This window comes from Panthera onca, chromosome D3 (genome assembly GCF_046562875.1).
Source record: "Panthera onca isolate mPanOnc1 chromosome D3, mPanOnc1 haplotype 2, whole genome shotgun sequence".
Lineage (NCBI taxonomy): Eukaryota > Metazoa > Chordata > Mammalia > Carnivora > Felidae > Panthera > Panthera onca.
This window is the reverse complement of record NC_138350.1, coordinates 83,978,719-83,992,236: the sequence shown is the minus strand read 5'-3', so window position 1 is coordinate 83,992,236 and position 13,518 is coordinate 83,978,719.

The window sequence follows — 13,518 nt, the reverse complement described above, 5'->3', positions numbered from 1 at the left end:
GTTCAGTAAATACTCCTGCCCAAATTCCACTGACTGAAAATCAAAGGGTAATAGATCTGTGATAGGGTGGGCCATGACGTGCGTGTGCGTGTGTGTGTATACACACATATGCAGGTATTATCGCTATTACGCAGAAAGTTTGGAGAATCTCCATCACAAAATATTTTCTAAGCATTTAAAGGAACACCTTACTGAGTGCTTGGCTGAATGTCTATGAATCGAGTTACAAAGCCCTCCATTTTGTCCATTTTGGAAAAATCTTGCCTACTCTTCTGATCTTTGTAAAGTTGGAATGGCCACACCTGTCCTTGACATGAAATGGATACAAGATTTTTAGAAGACTTTGGTTAGACCTGTGACATTTCTGGGACTTATCAGTGGTCCATGGGGAGGTAGGCAACGGTTCTATTACACTTAACCACGTTGCCAACGAGACAGAACATTATTTTGTCTTCTTAACTTACTTTGAACATTTATTCAGAGAAGACCTTTCTCCAAGGCACTTTGTACACTTTGAGAGAATCTGTACGTAATGTCTTTTAAAACATTAAATAAGGGCAAATTTCCAAGTAAATTTTGCCTAATGGTCTTAACAGTTGTCCGTTCACTACTGGCATGGTATATGAATACAAGGAGGTGATGATCAATGAAGTAATTGTCACGAAGGTGTAGCAGCTTCAAAGTTAAAGTAGGTGTCTTGACCCAAATTGTAGTTATTTACTCCTACCTTCTCACTATGCTAAATAAGTGGAAACTGATCCCATGTCATTGTTTTGCTTGTTAGCATGCCTGCCCTGTATCGGTAGGGTGATGGTAGGGGAGGGACCCTGAGAGCTGCAGGTAAAGAGAAGCCAGGTCATTAGATAGAACATGAATATGCATATATGATAAGCTACACAGTCGCACTTTGTTTCTTCTTCATTAGGAATGTCATCCTTCTCCTTTTCCACCAGCCTTGCTTGTTATTTTTTTTCATGACTATATTAATGACTCTTCTAGATAAGTCTGATTAACTCCAGCTATATCCTTTAATTCTGATTATTCTGGTAATTTTGGAATGCCTTCCTACAGAATACAGCTATGTAATCCAAATATAAAGTACAATTCATTCATTCATTCATGGCAAATTTCTCTCTTGTCAGATGGAAGAGAGATTGAAAAGAAAAGATTGTAGGTCGTCCGTTGTTAAGACATAGCATGTTGTTTGCACTTTGTATGGAATGAAAGTTTAATAGGAGTGTCAAGGGAATATTGCAGAAAGAGTGTACAGATTTGAGGTCCAAGCACTTCTATGTGGTTTTGCGGTCTTTATTGTAGCAACCTAATGTCCTCAGATACCAATTTTCGAATCTGCAAAATAAGCTTCTTAGGCTCACTTATAATACTCTCTCGTGTGTTAGGAGCTGTTCCCCTGTGATGAGGTCAAGGTTGTCTATGAGACCGTATGCAATTATACATTAGTGTATATATATCACACATCAGATGGTGATGCCCACCAGGAAACAGGCAGACTTATCTTTGAAACTCCAGCACTAACAAATTAAATTTGAAGCTCAAACATTTACTGACAAAGAAAGTATGTATTTTCTTATGATTCTGTAGTTCACAAAAGAAATATGTTCTCTCATGGTTCTGGAGACTAGAAGTCTGAAATCAAAGTGTCAGGGCCAAGTTCCTTCTGAAGACTCCGGGGGAAGATACTTCCTTTGGTCTTCCGGCTTCTGGGAGATCCAGGCATTCCTTGGCTCTGGCAGCATTATCCAATCTCTGCTTCCCTCATCATTGGCCACCTTTCCTCTGTATCTTTGTCTCTGTTCCACTCCTTACAAGGACATCAGCCATATTAGATTAGGACCCACCTATTCAGTTGGACCTCATCTTAACTTGATTACATCTGCAAGGACCCTGTTTCCACAAAAATTCCTTTCACAGATATTGGAGGTTAGCACTTCAAATATCTTTTATGGGGACAGAATTCAACCTATAACACTATTTTTCTATACTTTTTTCTATTATTTTTATAGCAAAAAAGTTTTAAATATTTGCTTATTAAATGGATTATTTTTAATTGAAACAAATTTGAATTTTTAAATCCAGTTTCAGAGTATAATGCAAGATAGAGACTTCTATATATAATGTGAAATACTTATTAGCATTATGAAGCTAATACTTTTGTTTTTATTATTCTTACTCAGAAGAACCATTGTCATATCTACCTATGGAGCCCCTGACATTACAATATATTTTAATTTACATGGTCTTTTCTTGTTAACATAAAATAGTTTGACTTAGATTGAATGTACAACCAATTAAGAAACATTATGAATTTTTATTTTGACAAATTAATGCTTTTGACATTTTCTATAAATGACACTGCACAAGAAAATCTTTAAAAGTATGATTAGATACTAATTGATTGAAAATCTTCTTTCAAAAATTCAATCATGTAATTGAACATTATGCATTAATCAGAATGCTTCTTTCCAAAATAAAGACCTATTAAAAAGTTTCTATCTATTTATGGTATTCTTTTAGGTTTTAAATCTATGTACAGAAATAGTGTACATGCATTTGGAGATAGGGGAATATGAAGTGTCTTTAATGTTAAGGATATATATGTTATATATGTGCAATGTAAAGATATATATGTAATATAAGTTAGGCTTTTACATATGATTTAAACCTTATGTTTAACTGGCATTAGGCTTTTTCTACAAGCTATATTCCAGAAACTGAGTATAATCTTAAGCATTTTTACATGTATTTTAGACAATATAATAAAATATAAAGTCTTTGCAGTAGAGAGCACTAAAGAATATAGTTCTCAGTCTACTTAGAGGAATCTCTTTTAGGCTAATGCCACATACTATGTGAAAATGTAGCATAATATAAATTCTCAGGGGCACATAAGTATTCTAACAAAAATGTTTTACCAAATGTTTTAATAAGTGATATAATTTATCAAGTAGACAAAATGATAAAATGTTAAATTCACAAATATGATGCTGTACTAAATTTTTATACATCTAATAGCATAGCCTCAAAATATGTAAGCAAACATTGACAAGATTACAAGGAAAATTGACAAATCCTATGTGCCCTAGCCTTTTGGCTACTTATGAAGTATTTATTTCCATTTCTTCCAGAGTAATAGAATTTTAGCTGGACATAGGGCCTCTCCCTTTTTTAGTATAGTGAGGCCGTGTGATGAAGTTCTTGATAATTGAATGTGGGGAAAATTGATTTGTACTGCCTCCAGGCAAATCATAAAAGTTCCATCAAGCTCTTTCGAATTTCCTTGAGCCACGACGAAATAAGCATGCCACAGTTTCTCTAAATCTTTTGGGTTGCCATAAATTCATTTTCTAATCCATTCTTCAGGAAAGCTCATGGGTACAATACTTCTTGAAGTTTTGCATATTTATAACTGATTTTACTGTGCCCTTTATAATTGAAGGACAGCCCAGCTGAATCTAAAATCCTTCACTTACATTTGTCTTTCCTTGAGTATTTCCTTGAGTAGTTTGTAAATACCGCTTCTGCTTTTTGGTATAACTTATTGCTTCCAGAAGTCTGATCAAAATCTGATTTTTCTTGCTCTTAGGAGGAACTTGCGAAGATTGTCTCATGCAGAATATCATGGGTTGGATTCTTATTTACATAGTGTACTTTCCAAAGTGCAGGCTCAATTTTTATTTTCAGAAAAGTTTGAGGTAATTATTCTTTCAAACACTTCTGCCCTGTACATTTTGGTTTTCTTTTTTTTTTTTTTTAATGTTTATTTATTTGTTTTGAGAGAGAGAGAGAGGGAGAGAATCCCAAGCAGGCTCCATGCGGTCAGCACAGAGCCCAAGGCTGGGTTCCATCCCAGGAACCGTGAAATCATGATCTGAGCAGAGTTCAAGTGTTGGTCACCTAACTGACCGAGCCACCTGGCACATCACTGTTTTGCTGGCTTTCTGCTTAGAGAACTCCTATTATATTAATATCAGATCTGGGGCCATTTTGCTGGATCTGCAACCCATGCAATTGCATGGAGAGTCAAGCTCAAAAGGACCTTGTGACTGGAGTTCGATGCTCAGAAGTGGCTGTCCTGCATGTCTCAACAATTTTATCCTTCAATTTGTATTTTCTGATTGAAGCCTGATGGGGCAATGGAGTAGGTGCCTGAGGCATGGCGCCTCGTTTGGCCAGTCCCATTTGGCCTCCCAGCCTCCCTGCCTCTTCAGAATGGATTCCTGGCTACCCCTCCTCCATGCTCGCACCGTCCAGGGCACCACAGCCTCCCACTCCCACACTCACCCAGTTATTGCTGCCTCCCACACGTGGTGGAGGACCGACCAGGAGCAAGGAGTCTGTGGCAAGCACATGCACAGCTCTGTGTCTGGGCGCGTGGCCAAAGAGTGGCCATGTTCACCAAGGCTGAAGCAGCATGGGCAGATGGCTGGCTGCTTGGGCGAGCCTCTTGTCCCTCCGTTGCAGTTACCTGTGACACTGGCCCGGATGCTGCATCCCCTGGGGCTCACTGCCCTGCTGTAAGTGACAACAGCTGGCAGTGGGAACAGGGACGCCTGGCTAGATTTTGTTGGCCCACTGGGGGCAGCTGGCTGGTCCAGCAGCCTGAAAAAGGAGGATCGGCATTGATGGACCTCACATGGCAAGGTGTTAAGATGGGATGCAAGAGCCAGGAGGCCTTACACTCACTTGGCTTGGCGAACACGCCCCTACCCAAGGGAGTGTGACATTAGTTAGACAACAAATTAAAAGCATCACAGGTTGAGACAGAGAGTGTAGAAGAAATTTTGAAAGCTGCATATTTCAGTACAATTTCCCCCTACTTTTTGGACAAGAGCCCCAGTATTTTCATTTTGTACTGGGCTCTACAAATCATGTAGCCTCTCCTAACATGACCTTCTTTGCCTATCTTCTACATCATTCTTTTCCTCCTAAAACCTTTTTTTTTTTCCTTTTTTCTCCCTTCTTTAAATTTTTTAATTTAATTTTTTTATTTTTTAAAATTTACATCCAAATTAGTTAGCATATAGTGCAACAATGATTTCAGGAGTAGATTCCTTAGTGCCCCTTTCCCATTTAGCCCATCCCCCCTCCCACAATCCCTCCAGTTACCCTCAGTTTGTTCTCCATATTTATGAGTCTCTTCTGTTTTGTCCCCCTCCCTGTTTTTATATTATTTTTTGTTTCCCTTCCCTTATGTTCATATGTTTTCTCTCTTAAAGTCCTCATATGAGTGAAGTCATATGATTTTTGTCTTTCTCTGACTAATTTCCCTTAGCATAACATCCTCCAGTTCCATCCACATAGTTGCAAATGGCAAGCTTTCATTCTTTTTGATTGCCGAGTAATACTCCATTGTGTGTGTGTGTGTGTGTGTATATATATATATATATATATATATATATATATATATATATATACCACATTTTCTTTATCCACTGATCCATTGATGGAAATTTGGGCTCTTTCCATACTTTGACTATTGTTGATAGTCCTGCTATAAACATGGGGGTGCATGTGTCCCTTCAAAACAGCACACCTGAATCCCGTGGATAAATGCCTAGTAGTGCAATTGCTGGGTTGTAAGGTAGTTCTATTTTTAGTTTTTTGAGGAACCTCCATACTCTTTTCCAGAGTGGCTGCACCAGCTTGCATTCACACCAACAACGTAAAAGAGATACCCTTTCTCCACATCCTCGCCGTCATCTGTCACTGCCTGAGGTGTTAATGTTAGCCGTCGTGACAGGTGTGAGGTGCTGTCTCATTGTGGTTTTGATTTGTATTTCCCTGATGATGAGTGATGTGGAGCATTTTTTCATGTGTCGGTTGGCCATCTGGATGTCTTCTTTGGAGAAGTGCCTCTTCATGTCTTTTGCCCATTTCTTCACTAGATTATTTGTTTTTTGGGGTGTTGAGTTTGATAATCTTTATAGATTTTGGATACTAACCCTGTATCTGATATGTCATTTGCAAATATCTTCTCCCATTCTGTCAGTTGCCTTTTAGTTTTGCTAATTGTTTCTTTCGCTGTGCAGAAGGTTTTTATTTTGATGAGGTCCCAGTAGTTCATTTTTGCTCTTGTTTCCCTTGTCTCCAGAGACGTTTGAGTAAGAAGTTGCTGCGGCCAAGATCAAAGAGGTTTTTGCTTGCTTTCTCCTCGAGGATTTTGATGGCTTCCTGTCTTACATTTAGGTCTTTCATCCACCTCCTAAACCTTTTTAATTCATTTCCTGTTCATGTTTATTTTCTTCATGTTTTTTTGTCCTTTATTTTACTTACTGCACCTTTTTTTTAGTCTGCTTGCTGTGTTTCTTTTAATTTCATTTCCACTCTTAAAGGTTTTAATTGTGATGTGCGCCCCAAACTTTTCTCCAGTCTTCCCTTTCAATAGGGCATTACTTATTTATTTATTTTTTATTTTACAGTTTATTTATTTATTTATTTCGAGAGAGAGAGAGACAGTGCGCAAGCAGGGGAGGGGATGATAGAGGGAGAGAGGAGAATCCCAAGTAGGTTCCACACTATCAGCACAGAGCCTGATGCGGGACTTGAACTTACAAACCTTGAGATCATGACCTGAATGGAAATCAAGAGTTGGACGCTTAACTGACTGAGCCGCCCAGCTGCCCCAGTAGAGAATTACTTCTAATTGCCAGCATGAACTACTCCTGAAAAGTAAGTGAGCTAGACAGGAAGTAAGAGAGAGATTCACTTCCAAACCACTTCATAATTTTGTCAGTTTTTGGTTCTCCGTTTGGCAGATTTTGCCTGTTTACATGGACTTCCGTACATATAAACTAGGAATCTGTGTAAGAGCTTTGAAATACTATATCAGCGATACGTTTAGTGTTGTTTGAAGTCTGTATTGTAATGATGAGAAAAATGGAAATCGCTTAACTTCCCCTAATGAGTCATGTAATTGAAAATACACTCAATTTAAAAAAGTAAATATTGTTTTTGTTGCACATTTGCCATAAAATAAGCAAAGATGAGACAATATTCTTTTGGAGAGACTGAGTAGAAATTTCTCAATTACTTTGAATTTATTATCATTTCTTTCAAAAGAGATTTCAAGAGAAGAGCAATTTATTCAATCTTAAATTAACTGTGGGAAATACGGGCATAGATGCTTCTATGTACCATATGGATACAGCAATATATGAATGCAAGATAAATGAAATCAACAGCAGGCTATTCTCAGTCTAATAGGTCTTTAATGAAGGCTCTTTGCATATGCATCGACTTCTTTTAAGGGACTATTTGGACGTTATATTTTTAGTCCTTGCAAAAGCTTGTCAAAAAGATTGTACAGCAATTTTTCAAAGGATCACTGAAAACAAAGTAAATAAGAAGTTGCCTGAAAGGTGAGACTCTTAATGGATGAACATCACATATGTTTGACTCCCGAGTAGAAACAATCATGACAATTCAGCATTTCAAAGCAAGCAGGGCTATTACTAAGGCTGAATTTAGATGGCGAAAATAAGAACAATCTTTATCTTGCCATAATTTAGATTAAAATTCATGAATATTTCTCTTGGTGAGATAATTTACAATAAATGCTAGGAATGTGTGTTGATATTATTATTTTACTAAAACCTACTGAAAATAAAAGATGGAATATTAAAGACAAAACTTAACATGTATAATAACACAAGGTAATATTTTCTTCTCATTTTATAATAGTTACCTCGGAATTATGTTGTTGAGTATTTTGTAGATTATTATATTGAGAAATCTTTATATTTTGAACATAGATTTTTTTCTTTTTAATGTAGTATAAAAATAAAACCCTACCCTAAAATAGGAGATTTTAACTCTTTTCAGAAAAATAAAAGGGAAAATCACATTGAAATCAATGATTGTTCAATCAGGAATTTCTGCACGGCGGTTACTGTATGGAATATTTGACAGTTATAAAATACACTAGGCTTTGGGGCCCTGGGTGGTTCCCTCGGTTAAGTGTCCGACTTCAACTCAGGTCATGATCTCAAGTTTCCTGAGTTTGAGAACCCCCCCCCCCCCCAGGGGATCTGTGCTGACAGTTCAGAGTCTGGAAACTGCTTTGGATTATGTGTCTCCCTCTCTCTCTGAGCCTCCCTGCTAGCACTCGCTCTCTCTCTCTCTCTCTCTCTCTCTCAAAAATAACCATGAATAACAATTTTTTAAATATAAAATACACTCCGTTTTTTGTTCAAAGACCTAACAACCATCTTATTGAGACTTATTATCACATTTACCTGAATCTACTCTTTTCTTTGAATACTAAATATCTTAGGAAACAAATATTGTTTAATGATATAATTAGCCTAAACATTGCCAACTTTCTAACACATTCATTGTAAAGCCTATACAACCATACAGCATATACTAATCTCACAACAGGCATGACATTTTAGGAATGGGATAATGACTAAAAATCTGAGTGCAAAGTATCTTGATTTGCAAATACAATATTTACAAGAAAACAATTCTGCTGTTCCAGTATTGGACATGGAGTAACAAATAGTTTTTTTTTTAATTAAGTTTACTTATTTATTTTGAGAGAAAGAGAGAGAGAGAGACAGTAGGGGAAGAGGAGAGAGAGAAGGAGATAGAGAGAATCCCTAGCGGGCTCCACATTATCAGCACAGAGCCCGACATGGGGCTCGAAGTCACGAATCTTGAGATCATGACCTGAGCCAAAGTCAAGAGTCAGACGCTTAATGGACTGAGCCACCCAGGCACCCCAACCCATAGTTCTTTATAGAGCCAAAGCATTTTAAAGACTTTATTTTCTAAATCAGGGGTTAGAAAACGATGGCCAAATCCATCTTGCTGCCTGGTTTTGCAATATGTGTCAACTCTGTCTTGCTGCCTGGTTTTATAAATAAAGTTTTATTGGAACACAACTATGATTGTCTGCTTATGTGTTGTGTATGGCTGCTTTCATGCTATGGTGCAGAACTGAATTGTTGTAACAAAGACAATATTGCTGCTATGCCTAAAATATTTACTATCTGGCTTCTTATTGAAAGACTGTGCTTATCACCTTTCTAAATCATTATGGAACACTAAGGCAACAGCAACAACAACACAGACCACCAAGGTTGAACTATTGTGTACTAGTATACCGATCAAAAATCTTATCACATGGTTTATATTTTGTATTGGTTTGTAAAATTTATAGTCTGACTGAAGACTGAACATTTGTCTCTGTGTGACTAGGTATCTATCTTAAATTTTTCACTTTATTTTTTTAAGGTGATCTTTGTTAGTGAAGTCTTTGGATATATGCTGTGGAAGGTGGGATTATAATTTTTAAAATATGTGTAGTGTGTGTCATATTTATCCCCCCCACACATATCCTTTCTTCATATACTGGAGACTTGAGATTTTATTTTAAGAGGACCTTGTGAAAAACTTTCACAAGGATACAAAGAACAAGGATACAAATCTGCTCAAAAATAATAAATTATTAATTTAAAATTCTTTTTTTTTAAGATTTTATTTTTAAGTAATCTCTAAACCCAACATGGGGCTTAAACTCCCACCCCTGAGATCAAGAGTTGCATGCTCTTCTGACTGAGACAGCCAGGCACCCCTTAAATTTCTCCATGTTGCTATAAACAAGTCTCTAGAAATGATAGAAGAGTTAGAAAATATATGCTAATTTGATTTGCCATTGCCAACGGGATTTCCTATGAAGCTCTTCTCAATGGAGAACATAATAATCTATCATTCAATATAGGAAGAAGTGTTCAAAAAAGTGATACAGGAAATATCTCTGACATCTTACTGCAGCTTAAGGGTCAAAAAATAAATTCCTTGGCAAAAGCTAAAACATTTCTACATAGAGGGCATGTACTGAGCTGGCTAGCAATTAACATATATTTGTTTAGTTTGGATGCTTAAGTGAAAAGATTTTTCTGAGAAGAAAAAGATAAGTACAAGTAGTAACATTGGGTTGGGGGAGAAAATCTCAAGGCATTAGAATACTATTAAATATAAGTAAGAAAGAGAGACTCAGAAAGGAAGGGTTATTGGAGAGACATGAACAAAGAGCTGAATGTGGTAGTGGTGGCAGGATGGAGTCTAACCAATTGTCCAGGAGCAGAACTCCTTAGTCAGTGCATACCGGGGGCCCGAAATGAATACAACAAGACAAGGACAGACATGGAGGTACTTCCGCTGGGGTGTAAAAAAACACATAAAAATAAAACATATTTTTATATTTCTTCACAGAGTTTTCTAGACAAATTTCATTGCAATTGTCTTAACGGACAAACCTTTTAAGTTAAAGGGTGATTCGATGATCAGACATCTCTGAATAAACGTACCTCCCTGGAAGTATGTGCCTACGTTTCAAGGGAAGATGAGTCTCGGAACCATGGAACCATTCCAGGGGCTATAAATCCTGACATGCTGCTCCTATTCCCATCCTGTAAACATTTATTTTCATCCCATGGAGTGACATCCCAGGATGATTCTCTCTCTCTCTCTTTCATTTCATTCCCTTACAGCTATCACTCCCCTTTAGAAGCTCTCAGAGTTTCGACTTCAAGGATCATCACCATATATGGTCCATATATGGTCCACTCAAGGACCATATATGGTCCAGAGATAACATACAAAATCTGATTTTCATCATATTGCCACAGAACAGAGAAGGGATTGGGTCAAGGAGAACCAGTGCATTAATGATAAGTAATATTTTTTTCTGTCCCTGCCTAAATTCTCCAATGTTTAAAATAATGTAAATACATATAGATATTGAAAATATATCTTATTTTTTCCCATAAATGAAGTCATGAGATCATGGTTTCAGGATGAGTCGGAGCTGGTAAAGTAGGAAGCTTAAGGTCAGACGTGTAGGCTTTCAACCTGGTACCCCATGGTGAGGGCGGGGATCACTCTTCTGGGACAGAGAGCTTCCTAGCACTTGAAAAGTTTTGGTGGAAGGTTCAAGTGCTCAGAGCTATACAGGTTTGCAGATTTGCTCCAGTAGCACTCAGACGGGAACTACAAATCTTAAAACCAGCTTACTCAGAGCGTTCACCATTTTCTTTTTCAGGCTTTATCTAGCATCGATTTGATAATTCTGTTTAGGTATATCGAGGACTGATTTGAATTAACCACTGTGTATAATCTGAAATTTGCCTTCCGTGAAATGTCTTTTGTTCGTTATCGTCAATCGGAAATTTTGCCCCTTGAAATTGTTTCCTGTGATCCTTCAAATTTTGAAAATATCTTCCATGTCATTTAATAATGGGAGCTTAAATAATTAAAGCAACGACCTCGTTTAAAAGGCTCTCTCTCTACTGTTCAACCCACTTGGCCTTCAATTACATTCTCACTAACTTTGTCCTTTGCAATTTGGAAGTAATTATACTTTCTTCAGGAGACAGAAGCTACATAGGAGATTTTTGGCCCTGTTCCCATGTTCTTACCAAAGAGTAGTTTTTTTTCCACTTTTTTTTTCTTGTTTAAAGCTTCTCTTTTTAAATTTCCTGCTAACTTTTCATAAATTTCATACCATTAGTTAAGCTTTGGAAAATTATCCCTGAAAATCTGTGCCTTGCTTTTGATTTTATTCTTCATTCTTCTTCCTGTATTTGGTCAGGTCCTTTTAAAATCCTAGAGCTGCTTCTTTCCTATCCATGCCTCCTTCCTTTATCACAGAGCCAGCTTTTGCTTGCATTTTCTGAATTTTACTTTTTATTGTATTTGAAGTTTTATTTTCCGACCCTTTATTCTGTTTTAAACAATCAGACTGTAGAATAATTCCCATTTGCTGTCCAAACTTTTTGATACCCACTTTTCTAAATGTAAGCTAAATACCCGGTGAGGTTTTGTGTCCTCTGTCTTGTCTTCTATACATCCTTCATGAAAGAATCATGGCCACAATACATAATTTTTCTTCTTTGGGATTTAAGCGTTTATGATTCTTGGAGACTGATTTCCTATGTTTGCTCCTTATTGCATATTCTCAAGTCTGCACTCAATTTAGCTGGGCACCATTTAACAGTGCACACTCCCTTCTCTCTGTGAGCTCTGTCATGCTGTCCCGTTCACTCATGACATGGAAATTGCCCAATGGTCCAAGTAAATTAACCAGATTTCCTTACTACAGGATTTTTGAGAGACTCTGATCCCTCAATGTGAAAGAGAGAGAGAGACTATACCACAACATTTCCAAATATAGTAGAAGAATAGCTCTTTCTTAGGGGAGCCAATTAGGTATCAGTGTTTGCCAAATTATAGCATGAGAAAAGACAATCTAGGTGTCTCTGGAGTAGGCCTTCTGTTAAAGCTAACCTTTGTAAATTTGCTGAAGTCTAAAAAAATGATCACTTAGAAGTCTCTTTAATTTGTTGATCATCTTTTAGTAACTGTATTTTCATTCTTCCTTTGTTATTGTGTTTTTAAAATTTCATGTGAGAAGTAAATTTACTCTAAAAACCTAAAAGAAAAGGCTCTTGGGGAAACTTCTTTTTGATTTCTGTGCTGGATTTTTTTATTTTGTATTTTTTACTTTGGAGACTTCATTTCTTTCCCATAAACATGAGAGTGGAGATGTACTCCTGACTGATATCCCTCCTTGTACCAGAAGGAGAAATTGGCACTTATCAGAAATGCTTAGTTCCACAATCCATGATCTTAACTATACACAATGTAACTTAAAAATAATTATTTAATTGATCTAAATTATTTTAAAAGCCTCATTTATCCCAGAAAACAGAAAATGAATCTGCACACTTTGGGGTAAATTGAATCAATTCATACTTCTTCCTTCCTTCCTTCCTTCCTTCCTTCCTTCCTTCCTTCCTTCCTTCCCTCCCATTTTTTTAATGTCTATTCATTTTTTTGAGAGAAAGAAAGACAGAACATGAGTGGGAGAGGGGAAGAGAGAGACGGAGACACAGAATCCGAAGCAGACTCCAGGCTCTGAGCTGTCAGCACAGAGCCTGACATGGGGCTTGAACCCACAAAGTACGAGATCATGACCTGAGGTGAAGTCGGATGCTTAACTGACTGAGCCACCCAGGTGCCCCGCTTCCTTCCTTCCTTTTTTTTTAAATTACTCACAGTTTAATTCAGCAGATTAGAATTTTATCTATACTTCTCCCTTCTCTGAATTGATTCCAGATTCCATGATGTGAGGAAACCTAGTCAATAATCTTGAAGTGACTGTGTATGTAAATTCCATGTCTTCTGAAATCTCTCAGTCTGCAGCCCTCTGGTCTCCACTCCAGGATTAGGTCAATCTCTTTTGCAAACTCTACCTTATTATACAAGTTAGGGTATATCGTCAATCATGTAATTTTGGGGAATCCATAAGTCAGTGCTTTAGCAACAATATAATCTTAAATGTTTATACTCTGTCAGTAAACTAGATCTTAAATGTTCTCACCACAAACAAGAAATGGTAATTATGTGATGGGACAGAGATTTTAGGTAAAGCTCAGGAGGTAATCATATTTCAATATGTAAATATATTAAATCAACACTCTGTACACTATA